Genomic DNA, 13237 nt, shown 5'->3' with positions numbered 1-13237 from the left:
TTCAGTGCCTTAGAATCACCTTGCTTGTTGAAAACTGGACTCCTGGACTCTCTCCTCAAAGTTTCTGATTCTCTGGCTCTGCAGCACACCCAAAAGTTTGCATTTTATACAAATTCCCAGGTGAGACTGCTGGCTGTGGTCTGAGGCCATGCTTTGAAAATAACTGGTGTCTCCCAGTGCCTTACACACACACACACACACACACACACACACACACACACACACACAGCAGAATTTTCATGTTAGAGGAGGGATCGCATCAGATATCCATTTAAAAAATAGAGCAATACTTAAAAAAATCGCTGATATTTATAAATCAGAGAAAGAATTTTTCCACATCTCCCCCCTATGTTAAGCCTCAGCCTTGTGCAAAGAAAAGGTTTCAGACATCACCTTATTTAAACATGTCTACTGTCATAGGAAGAGAACTATAGGATAGTCCCTTTAATGACTTATTTGAAAATTGTGTTTTTATAGCCTTGGAGTGTAATACACCTTTAGGAAAAGCTTAGTAAGCTTACTTGTGAATCATTGACAATGACAGTTACAGCTTTTAACCCATCATTAATTTTCACAATAGTTGTTCCTTTATGACTCAAGTAATTAAGTAAACGATGTTTCACAAGCATTTTAAACAACTAGTTACATCAAGGGCATTAATGTGTGCAACAATAAAGTAAATTAATAGGTTTGTTGGCACTGGGAAAATTCTTACCTTGTCTTTGGGTGTCAGGAGCTTAAGAAGAACAAGTTTAGTCAAATCAGACCTGAAGCCAACTTGAGTCTCTCAGCCTTCAGAATGTGTCCATCTATTTACTATGCAGAAACTGACTTCTGATATTAATGAGAAAACATATGTGTGACATTCTCTCAGTTTTGCAGCTTATTTCAACACCATCTTTTCCTTAAAACTAAATCCCCCCACCTTGCCTGTAAAGCTGCTTCATCAAGCTACTCCTATGCATCCTACAGGGCTTAGTGGAGGTGACACTTCCTCAGTGAAGCTTTCAGGGATTTCGCTGTCGTACTTACCTATAGCACCATGAGCTTATTTTTTCAGACAAGTTGTGTGATACTTGGAACGTAATTATTTGTTTAAGGTCAGTTTTGCTTTCTCAATGGAAGCTTTATGAAAGAAAGATTCATGTATACTTTCCTCCTAGTGCCTAGAGCACTGCTTACCCAATGGAAAGCACTTGTGTAAGCCATCCTCCAAGATGGCCCCCACTGATCCCACATCCTGGCTTCCACGTCCTCGTTCGTCCCTCTCCTACGTGTAGCGGAGTTGATTTGTGTGACCAGTAAGATACAGCAGAAGTGATGGTACGTCACTTCTGCAATTAGGTTGTAAAGTACTGTGACTACCACCTTGGGGTGCTCTCTTGTTCTTTCTTTCCTCTCTGTGGGAAGCCCTGTGGAGAATCTCATGTGGCAAGGAACTGCCACAACTGTGTGAGTGAGCTTCGGAGTTGAATTCTCTTGCCTAAGCTGAGTTTTGAAAAGCCTGCTGACTCTGAGTCAGAACCAGCCAGCTAGGGTTATCTTATATCCTGAGCTTCAGAAAATATGTGTGGTAATAAATGCTTGTTGATTTAAGCTGCTAATTTGGGGAGCAATTTATCATGCAGCAGTAGATACCTAATAAATACTGAGTACACATGGGAACACTAAATGAATGAAAGGTCTAGAAGTACTATGATTCATATAACAACAATCCATTACAAATTGTCTCAGCTTCTCTGACCTTATCTCGCTTCTTATCAGAATGAAGTATGATACAGATCTAAAACTGAAGGCTAGGAGTTGTAACGGTTAGTGGGAATTCTATTTTTATTGTTTAAAGATTTAACCAGTTTAAATAGTTGATTCAGGAAAGAGTTTCTGGTTAGCTCCTTAAGAATTCTCAAGTACAGCAACTTAGCCAGGTCAGTTGTGGCCCAAAGGTACCAAAAGAGTTGGTCCATTATTTATTAATAAAAACTAAAATAAACAATGTTATTCTGTATGAATTACACAGTTCAAATCATTAAACACAAGCTTATTCTAGTCACAATAATTAGGTGTTCAAAGACTTAGGGTTTAACAATTTGTTACAAAATAGCTATATTATCTTGCTTTCATGGAAATCAAATTCCTTATGATAGTTTCAGAGTTTACTTGCTTTAATATCTAAAGTGACAGTCACTAGCTTTAACAGCCCTTTTTTGTGAGGTGATAGTAGAACTTGTATAATTCTGAATACATTTTAATTTTAAGAAGCTTACATCCACTGATGAAGTTAAATATATCCTGACAGCTGCAAAGTAGTCACAAGGATGTCAGGTAAATTCTTGCTCTAAATACACTGTGATACTTCGACAGACATCATATTAGGTTTTAGCAAAACAAAGGTTGCTTACTATACATTTGATATCTCATAAATATACATTCCTTGGTATGTTTGTCAATTGAAATTATACATTTTTCCATGGTTGCAATAGTTCACATTCACTAATTCTTCAAATTTCTCATGTCATCTGGAACATGAAAAAGAGCATGACATTCTTTCAGTTCCTTAAACTTTTCTTTCTTTTCAAAAGATGTTTATTTTGGAGACGAAGAGTGCCTGTGCACCGGCGGGGGAGGGGCAGAGGGAGGGGGACACAGGATTCCAAGTGGGGTCCGCACTGTCAGCAGTGGGCCCAACACAGGGCTCGAAGTCACAAACCATGAGATCGTGACCTGAGCCGAAGTCGGACGCTTAACCGACTGAGCCACCCAGGTGCCCCTTTAAACTTTCCTTTAAAGCTGACATCATCGTATTATATGTAGGTTGAGAATCAGATCTGCAAGAGAATCAACTTTTCTTTCTCCTTTTTTTCCCTAGTCTTTTCTACATTGGAGAAGTTGTTGTGGATGTTGGGCGTGACAATTTGCTTAGCATACGTCAAAGGTCGGAGTCCCTAGAAAGCAGAGTCCGAGAGCCCGACGCACATGCAAAAGGTGTATCGGTGAGCGCTCTTGAGATGAATGCTTTTGGAAGAAGAGAGGGAAGAACAGGGAAAGGAAAGGAAGGAAGGAGGGTTGGGCAGCGAGGCCTCAGCTGACCGGCGCAACAGGATCAGGCTCTGGGATGGTGCTTCACAGTTGTTTGGAGTTGGGGTAAGAGAGACTGGCCATTATACCCCCATGTTCATCAGACCTTAGAGTGTTGGCTGCCCCAGGAAGGACGTGCGTCCTTGGAGGAGGTGGGTCTTCAGCAAAAGCAATTCAGGAAGAGGCTGGAGGCACTCCCTCCCCTGGCAGCTGGGGGACTCTTAGCAGCACAACCTGGAGCCCACTATACGCCAATAATGTATTTTTATGCAGATAGCTTTGTTTTTCTTTCAACACTTTCTATATCCTTTGATATACTCAAGAGGATTAGGCACACTGACTTCATATCCTTGTATCATTTTGTATATAGTATTCTGTCCTGGTACCAAATTAGTCCTGAGCAAAGGAATTTAAAAAGGGACATTGGAATGTTTTCTAAAGTCCTCATTGTGTGGTCCACTCTCTGCTCACTGCTTGCTGTCTCTGCTTGAAGTTGTCGTGATAGGACAGCATCGCCTCCACTCTCCCATCGTGTATTTGGTAACAGCTTCACATTTATGTTTGGTAAATATGTTTTCAATTAATATTTTCGGGGCACCTGAGGGACTCAGTCGGTTAAGCGTCCAACTCTTGTTTCGGCTCACGTCACAATCTCGTGGTGTGTGAGTTTGAGCCCCACATCAGGCTCTCTGCTGACAGCATGGAGCCGACTTGGGATTCTCTCTCTTTCCCTGTCCCTCTGTCCCTCCCCTGCTAGCTCTCCCTCTCTCAAAATAAACGAACTTAAAAAAATTAATCAATATTTTCATTTTGTATACTTCAGTATACTTCCACTGAAGTCCTGACTTGATTGTGTAGTTTTTGGAAGCTATAAAATAATGAATGGTGTTGAGATTTTTAATTTACTGTTCATGTTTTAAGTTTCAAAATGTGCAGAAATGAATAAGGAATTCCCTATAAGTTTTGTTTTTTACATATGTTTAGATAAGCTCTCATGTTTTCCACATATATTTGTGGCATTTTTGTGTCCCTGGACCCACAGATTATTTTTGTCTAGATTTGGTGATGGAAATTATCTACATGGGGCCCCTGGGGGGGCTCAAATGGTTGAGTGACCAACTTCAGCTCAGGTCATGATCTCACAGTTCATGAGTTCAAGCCCTGCTTTGGGCTCGCTGCTATCAGCATGAAATCTCCTCTGTCCCCCTCTTTCTCTGCCCTTCCCCTGCTTGTGCTCTCTCTCTCTCTCTCAGTAACAAATCTTTAAAAAAAAAACTTAAAACAAAAGGAAAAAATAAATTAACTCCGTGTGTGTGTGTGTGTGTGTGTGTGTGTGTGTTGTGTAAGTAATTTTTGTCTTCTTTACATTGTTTGTGACAGGTATTAAGAATAATACAGATATTTATAATTTCCTAACTTATTCTAAAAGAATTTACTCATTGCATATGCTACAGTGTTATTTACTTGGCTTTTGACTGTATACAGTCAACCATTATAACATTTTGGTTTCATAGTTGGTATTCTGAATTAATATTCTGACATAAAATAATAAAATATGTTACAGTTCACCTAACTAAAGAAAACTGCCATTATCATGCTGCTATAATTTTATTGCTGATCCTCTACTAGAAATTTAGTGTGCAAAACCAGAGTCAGTCCACCTAAGAGTTATATAAAATCTCAGGGGACCCTGGATAATCAAAAATAATCTTAGAAAAGAGCAAAGTCAGAGGTCTCATGCTTTCTGATCTTGAAGCTTACTACAAAGCTACAGCAGTCAAAATATGTGGTCCTGGCATAAAAACACAGAGACCAATGAAATAGAACAAAAACGCCAGATATAAACCCTAGCATGTATAGTCAAATGATTTTTGACAAGGGTCCCAAGACCATTCCATGGGAAAAGAATAGTTTTTTCAAAAAGTGGGCCTGGGAAAATTGAATATCTTCATGCAAAAAAAGAAAACAAAAATGCAACGGGACACCAAGTATAAAAATTAACTTGAAATGTTTCAAAGACCTAAAAGTAAAACTATAAACCGTTTAGAAATAAACCTAAGGAAAAACCTTCACGTTATTGCTTTTGCCAAATGATTTCTTAAATAGGACACCGACAAAAGGAAAAAAAGTAGATAAATTGTACTACATGAAAATTAAACACCTCTGTGCCTCAAAGGACACAATCAACACTGAAGATGCAACCCTTGCTATGGGAGAAAACATTTGCAAATCATATGTCTGATAAGGGGTTAATATCCACAATGTATAAAGAGCTACGACTCAGCAACAACAAAAAACCCCAAACAGCTCCTTATAAAAAAGGGCAAAGGACTCAGATAGATATTTTCCTAAAGAAATGGCCACTCAGCACATGAGAAAGATGCTCAACCTCACTAAATATTAGAGAAACGGAAATCAAAACCATAAGGAGATACCTTCTCAAGCCTATTAGGATGACTATTAAGAAAAAAAAACACAGAAGATAGCAGGTATTGGTAAGGACATGGAGAAATTGGAACCCTTTAGTAATATTGGTGAGAACGTGAAATGGTACAGCAACTATGGAAAACAGAATGGAGGTTCTTCGAAAAATTAAGCACAGAATGCCCATATAATTCAGCAATTCTACTCTTAGGTATATTTCTTTTTTTTTTTTTTTCAACGTTTATTTATTTTTGGGACAGAGAGAGACAGAGCATGAACGGGGGAGGGGCAGAGAGAGAGGGAGACACAGAATCGGAAACAGGCTCCAGGCTCTGAGCCATCAGCCCAGAGCCTGACGCGGGGCTCGAACCCACGGACCGCGAGATCGTGACCTGGCTGAAGTCGGACGCTTAACCGACTGCGCCACCCAGGCGCCCCTCTTAGGTATATTTCTAAAGAATTGAAAGCAGGATCTTAAAGAGACATTTGTACACCCATGTTCATTATTCACAAGGGCCAAAAGCTAGAAGCAACTCAAGTGTCCATGCATGAGTACACAGATACAATGTGGTGTATACATGCAATGGAATATCATTTCGCTTTAGAAAGGAAGGAGATTCTGATACATGGTACTATGTGGATGAACCTTGAGGACATTATGGTAACTAAAATTAGCCAGTCAGTGAAAGACAGATATTGTATGATTCCACTTATATGAGGTACCCGGAGTAGTCGAATTCATAGAGACAGAAAGCAGAATGGGGGGTTGTCAGGGCTGGTGAAGAGAGTAGGAAATCATTGTTTAATGGGTATAGAGTTTCAGTTTTGCAAGACAATAAGAGTTCTGGAGACGGACGTTGGTAATGGTTGCAAAACAATATGTATATACTTAATCCCATGGAAGTATATACCTAAAAGTGATTGAGATGGTAAATTTTAAATTATGTGCATAACAAAAATAACTTAGTTATGCTTAACAGTAACATACCTGTATGATTTTTACCTTTCTTGTTCTATAGCATTAACAGCTAGATATTTTAAATGTCAATTTTGAATGTTGACATAGTTTTGATGGACAGGTGGATTTCCTTATTTTAGTAAAAATAGGTGATAAATGTTGCTGCCAGTACTTGAGTGTATTCTCTCTTTTAATTCCCAAAGAATTTATTGATTTGTGTTTAATATGTTTCTGAAACTGCTTACTTTGTCTTTTGGAAAATTAAAATTTCATGCTTGAAGTGGATAATAGTCAAAGAGAGGGGCTGCTGTTTAATATTTGAACTATACTACCATGTAGCTTTATGAGCAGGACGAATATTGATTTTAATAGAGTCTTTTTTTTTCTTATCCAGTTTTCCTTGAAATTCAACTACTATGGTTGAGATAGAAAATAAATTCATGTTCTGCTCCATTAGTGAGGTAGCTCTAAGTTATTAGCTCTAAAAATAGAAACATTAAAATTTACCTAATAGAAATTAACTCTAAAGTATTTTTCTTACCTTCAAGCTATTTCCCCCAACTGTATTTAATAATACAAATATTATTTTTCATTTTCTTCCTGATACCTTGTCATTTTCTATTTTCTGATCCTGATTTTCTATATACAGTTTTCTATTTTACGTGAGGAAAAATGTTTTATCTTAGAATTTGTAACATTTTAACCAGATTGATTTTAACAGTGATTAATCTTTACACTGTGGAATTTCCATGAAAAACAAACTATTAGAATATAATTAACATAATTATGTTTCTATAATGTTTATTTATAGATTATTAAAGGTAAATATATTCAGTTGTCAACATAATGTTTAATGACATAATTAAAATACTTTTAAAATTTATTTTGGTATTCAACAACTCCATTCAAATATATATATATACACACACACACACACACACACACACACACACACACACACATACAAGAGACTGAATATATAAATAGCAATCTGAAATGTCAAATAAAGTTAGCCAAGGTGCTAATAGCAACATTGAACAGAAGCTCTTTATTTAGTGGCACAAATTACTTGAGATAATAGATCAGCAATTTGTAGGTATTCTTCTTTTTCCGTTTTTTAAAAATGTTTATTTATTTATTTATTGAGAGAGGGAGGGAGGGAGGGCGGGAGGAAGTGTGTGCTTGCAAGCAAGGGAGGGGCAGAGAGAGAGAGTGAGACGAGAACCCCAAGTGGGCTCCAGGCTGTCAGTGGAGAGTGTCACTCAGGGCTCCATCTCAGGAACGGTGAGATCATGACCTGAGTGGAAATCAAGAGTCAGACCAGGTGCCCTCCATTTTTTTTTATCGTGATAAAATATGCATAACAAAATTCATCATCTCAAACATTTTGAGCATACAGTTCAGTGGTATTAAATGTGTTTATAATGTGCAACCATCACTACAATCCATTGCTAGAACTCTTCATCTTGTAAAACTACGACTCTGTTGTCAGTAAACAGTAACTCCCTCTCCCTCCTCTCCCAGCCCATGGAGCTACCGTTCTACTCTCTGTCCCTATGATGTCAACAACATATATTAATTGTTACAATTGTTCCTACTTTGTAAATGTTCATATTTTCAATATGAAATTTTCAAAATAGTTTAGCCCTTTTAGTTTTTTAAGTTTATTTATTTATTTTTTTAGAGAGAGAGAGAGAGAGAGAGAGAGGCACAAGCAGGGGAGAGGCAGAGAGAGAGAGAGAGACAGAGAGAGAGAGAGAGAGAGAGAGGGAGGGAGAGAATTTCAATCAGGCTCTACACTGTCAACACAGAGCCTGATGCAAGGCTCAAACTCACAAATCGTAGATCATGACCTGAGCCAAAGTGAGATGCTTAACTGACTGAGCCACGCAGGCACCACAATTTAGCCTTTTTAGAGTTAAGCACTTGTTTCCCTCAACCAGAAAACTGACAAAATATTCTTATTTGCCTGGAAGAAGTTTACTGCCATCTGTCAGAAGTGTTCAAAATTCTTAAATAAAATTATTTGATTATAATAAAAGCTTTTCAAAAATAATGAAGATATTAATGATATAAATGGTGCCCAGTTAGATGTGGCATCTGTGTGCAGTGCACAACCTGAGCAACCAGAGGTTTTACCTTTGCAAAGAAGTTGGAGGAATACATAGGGCAAATACATTCTTGAAAAGATGTCTATGAAAAGATATTTTGTATATAAAAGGTATGTTTATAGTGTAAAACTGGAAACCCTTTCTTCTTTCTGTAGATAGGTTGAATATACCTGAGGTTCAAGCTTCATAGTGAGGTTTGGCTTTAATATATTAAACACTTAAAAATGCTAATAAATCTCTCAGTGCTTTTAAATAAAAAAAATTATCTTTAAAGCTTTTCAAAGTAGGATATATTTTACATATGTAAGGGTGTGTATATGTATTTCTGTATGGGGGCGCCTGGGTGGCGCAGTCGGTTAAGCATCCGACTTCAGCCAGGTCACGATCTCGCGGTCCGTGGGTTCGAGCCCCGCGTCAGGCTCTGGGCTGATGGCTCAGAGCCTGGAGCCTGTTTCCGATTCTGTGTCTCCCTCTCTCTCTGCCCCTCCCCCGTTCATGCTCTGTCTCTCTCTGTCCCAAAAATAAATAAAAACGTTGAAAAAAAAATTTTATATGTCTGTATGTATATAGTGTACATATTTTTAAATATTAATGTTAAAGTTGTTATTAATAATTTTAAAATCTAGCTTAAGAAATATCTCAAGATTCTTAGGAATCTTTTTATTTACTATATAGAAATTATGTGCAAACACCTTCCCATGTACAGAAAAACCAGTGTGTTGACCTCGAAGAGAAAGGAAAATTAAAGGAAATAGTGAAACGACTTGGCACATAGGAGGTGTTCCATAAATATTTATTAAATGTGATCTAAATGTAAGGGACCATACTATGTCTTGTATTTCTTCTCTTCAAAATGCCCACTCTTGTAATTTTGAAAGAATTCTGTAATTTACTCCTCTCCATATCCTCTGGTATTTTCTGCCATCAGTTGTCTGCAGAACTTATGAAATATTTTGGAATTTCTTTTTTTGATTTTGGAATTTTTACAGTCCATACCATGTGTCTACACTTTCTATTCATTCTTTGATTCCTTTAACTTCTTGCCACCAGAAACAATGAGATTACCATCCTTTTAGATTTCCTTTATTATATATTTCCAGACTATTGTTCATTTTTTAGCCGGAAGTCCTGTCTTCTTTTTGTTGATTTATAGGAATTCTTTGTATATTCTAGACATTGAAAACTCGGTGGTTGATTTTGTCCATAGTCAATTAAACAGAGGTTGTAAATTTTGATATATTTAAATTTATCTCTTTTGCCCTTGTAATTACTATTTTGGGTGTTCTCATTATGAAGTTCTTTTCCTTAATTCCATTTCAAGTCACAAAAATATTCCCATATAATATCTTTTATGAACTTTACAGTTTTAACTTTTACACTTAGGATTTTGATATATTGTGAGTCTATCTGTATGTCAGGCAACTACTCATTTTTATTTTTCTCTGTGAATGGGTCACTTTTTCTACATTATACTGGGTTCTTTTCACATTGTTTTTTTTTTATTTCATCTTAAGAATAAAATTTTCTCACATACCTAACTTTTTTTTTTTTTTTTTTTTAAGTACCTATTTTGTTCTTTTGGTCGGTTTCTCATTTTGACCTTCTATGTTTAATATGTGGCAGGACACATTTACTTTCTCTTTCAAAGTTAACTTAGCTATTCATCTTTTTATTCTTTCATTTATCTTTTGGTTTGTTGAATTCCTCAAAACAGCCAAGAAATTTTTCTTGCATTGGATTCATATTATTTTAAGTTGACATTATTATAATATGAAGTTATGCAATCTAATAGCAAGGGATACATTTCAATTTCAGATAACTTTTATGTCTCTTATTAGTTTTAAAAAATATTCTTATTAGATTATATTCCTTATTTCCAGATATTTTATAATTTTTGTTGCAATTGGAACTGGTTTTTAATTTTTATTTATGATTTGGTTATATACTGAGTAGATTTTTCTAAGGTGATCTTGTATCCACTATTTTTTCTAAATTTTAAAGTCCAATTTTTTAAACTGCTTAATTTTTTATTCACAGTATTGGCTGGGACTTAAGCAGGTATCTTCTCCGTCATAAAGACAATGCATCTGAAATTTCTTCCCTAACTGTAATATACCCTCTTTTTTCTGTGTTTGTTGTATAAACATTACCAAGTGATGAGGGTTCTGGGTTTACTAATCATAAATAGATGTTGAACTTTATCAAATGCTTTTTTTCTAAACGTTTGAGGTAATCATAGCTTTCTCCTTTAATCTATTAATGTGGAAAATCACAGTGACAGATATTCTGAAGGTAAACCCTTCTCTTAGTCCAAGGATAAATCCTACTGGATCATGATTAATTACTTTCAATACACTTTTTGATTTATTTAGCTTACCTTTTATTGGAATTTTTCGATTCTTTCATTTATTGAATGAATGAAAATGGGTTATGTTTTTTCTGTTCCACCTTGGATTTTTAAATGCTTTTTAAATGATAGATTTATCTGTCTAGGTTTTTATATATATTAGCATATAATTTTTCACAAATTCCCTTTACCATTTGAAACATTTCTGTTTTATCTGTGGTTATTTCTCATTTTCTCATTTCTATTTTACTTTCATATGTGCCCATATTATTGACGACTTTTGCCAAGTCTTATTAATCTTTAAAAAAACTACCTTTTAATTTTGTTAATACTTTCTATTGATTTTTAATTTTTTTTTAATGTTTATGTATTTTGACAGAGAGGGAAACACAGAACATGAGCAGGGGAGGGGCAGAGAAAGAGGGACACACAGAATCCAAAGCAGGCTCCAGGCTCTGAGCTGTCAGCACAGAGTCCAAGGGGGCTCGAACTCATGAATGGTGAGATCATGACCTGAGCTGAAGTTGGATGTTTAACTGACTGAGCCACCCATGTACCTCTCTATTGATTTTTAAAAATTATTCTATTCCAATGTTTTCTTTTTATTTACTTTTTTTTTTTTTTTTTTTTTTTAGAGAGAGAGATCAGGAGAGAGACGAGCAGAGTCGGGGGGGAGAGAGAGAGAATCCTAAGCAGGCTCCGTGCTTAGCACGAGGCCCATTGTGGGGCTAGATTCCATGACCCTGGTATGGTGACCTAAGCTCTAATCAAGAGCCACCCAGGAGGCCCTCTATTCCAATGTTTTCTATTTTTTTTTTTCTTTATTATTTCTTTTGTTTGTTTGTTGGGATTCTTTGTTTCAAGTTTTTAGTATATTAGTTTCAGGAGTAGAGTTTAGTGATTCATGATTCATCACTTACGTATAGTTCCCAGTGCTCATCACAAGTGCCCTCCTTAGTACCCATCACCCATTTAGAAGATCCCGCACCCATATCCATCCATCAACCCCTCAGTTTGTTCTCTATAGTTAAGAGCTGAGTCGTTTATGGTTTGCTTCTCTCTCTTTTTTCCCCTTCCCCTATGTTCATCTGTTTTGTTTCTTTCAATTATGCTCCTTTGGAGTTCCTATGTTGCTATGTATCTAACTTCTTGAGTTGAATTTTTAGCTTGTGGTTTTTAACCTGTCTTATTTCCTGGTCAATGTATTTAAAGCCATATATATCTCTTTATGTGCTGTTGTAACTGTGTCAAATACATTTGGACAGGGGTTGTTTTATTGCCATTTAGTTTTAAACATTTCATATTCCCTTTTTAGTCAAGGGTTATTTAGCAATATATAATTTGGTTTCTGCACATACAGTAATTTTTAAAATCTGGTCTTTTATTGTTAATTTCTAATTGTATTGCATTTTGATCAGAGAATATGGTCAATAGGGTAGTCTGTGGAATTTTTCTTTGTGGCCTTGTACACTTATCTGCAGTCAATTTATTTAAATATTTCTCATGTGCCTAAAAAGAATGTATTTTCCCTGTTTGTTGTCCTTGATGGGTTTTGTTTGTGTGTGTGTGTGTGTGTGTGTGTGTGTGTGTGTGTGTTATTCAGCGTTCTATATGTATCTAATACCTGGAACTTATTAATTGTATTGTTCTAATTTTTTATATATCTGCTTAATTTTTGTCTATTTAAACTCCAAGTTTATGAGACAGATACATAAAAATTGTCAACTATGATTATTAATAAACACATTTCCCAATAAATTTCTGCAAATACTCTGAAGTTGTATTTTTTTGCGAGTATAGGTTTATGGTGGCTAAAATTCTTGTTCTATGATGTCTTTTACAAATACATAATGTTTACTCTTTATTCCTTATGCTATTTTTTTTGCCTCAAATTGTGTTTTCCCAGGTATTAAGATTTTTATATAGCCTTCCCTTTGTTAATATTTTTATACTTTTCTTTCATCCTTTCATTTTTACTTTCTGTTCTTTTATTTTAAATGTATCTCTTGTAAACACCTTGTTTGATCTTATATTTTTAAAAATTCCTTGGCTGACTTGCCTTGTCTCCAGTGCCTTTTAGGTAGCTGCATTGTTTTGTTTTGTTTGCATGTTACACAAGTTTTTACAGATATTCCCAGTGGGAGGGTTGGTCTGATATTAGCTACAGATCCAGAAACAAAAGAAACACATTTTTAAATTAAGAAAAAAAATTATCTTCTTTGTTTCAACTGAGATTGAAGCCATTAAAAAAAAGTTACACTTTTCAAGTAAATTTCTTGGTAGCAATAGTTACAGGGAAGATAAACCAATAGTTAATTTTGA

Source organism: Herpailurus yagouaroundi, unplaced genomic scaffold (assembly GCF_014898765.1).
Source record: "Herpailurus yagouaroundi ecotype Mexico unplaced genomic scaffold, PumYag 159, whole genome shotgun sequence".
Lineage (NCBI taxonomy): Eukaryota > Metazoa > Chordata > Mammalia > Carnivora > Felidae > Herpailurus > Herpailurus yagouaroundi.
The sequence above is the reverse complement of the archived record's forward strand: the minus strand, read 5'-3'. Positions refer to the sequence as shown.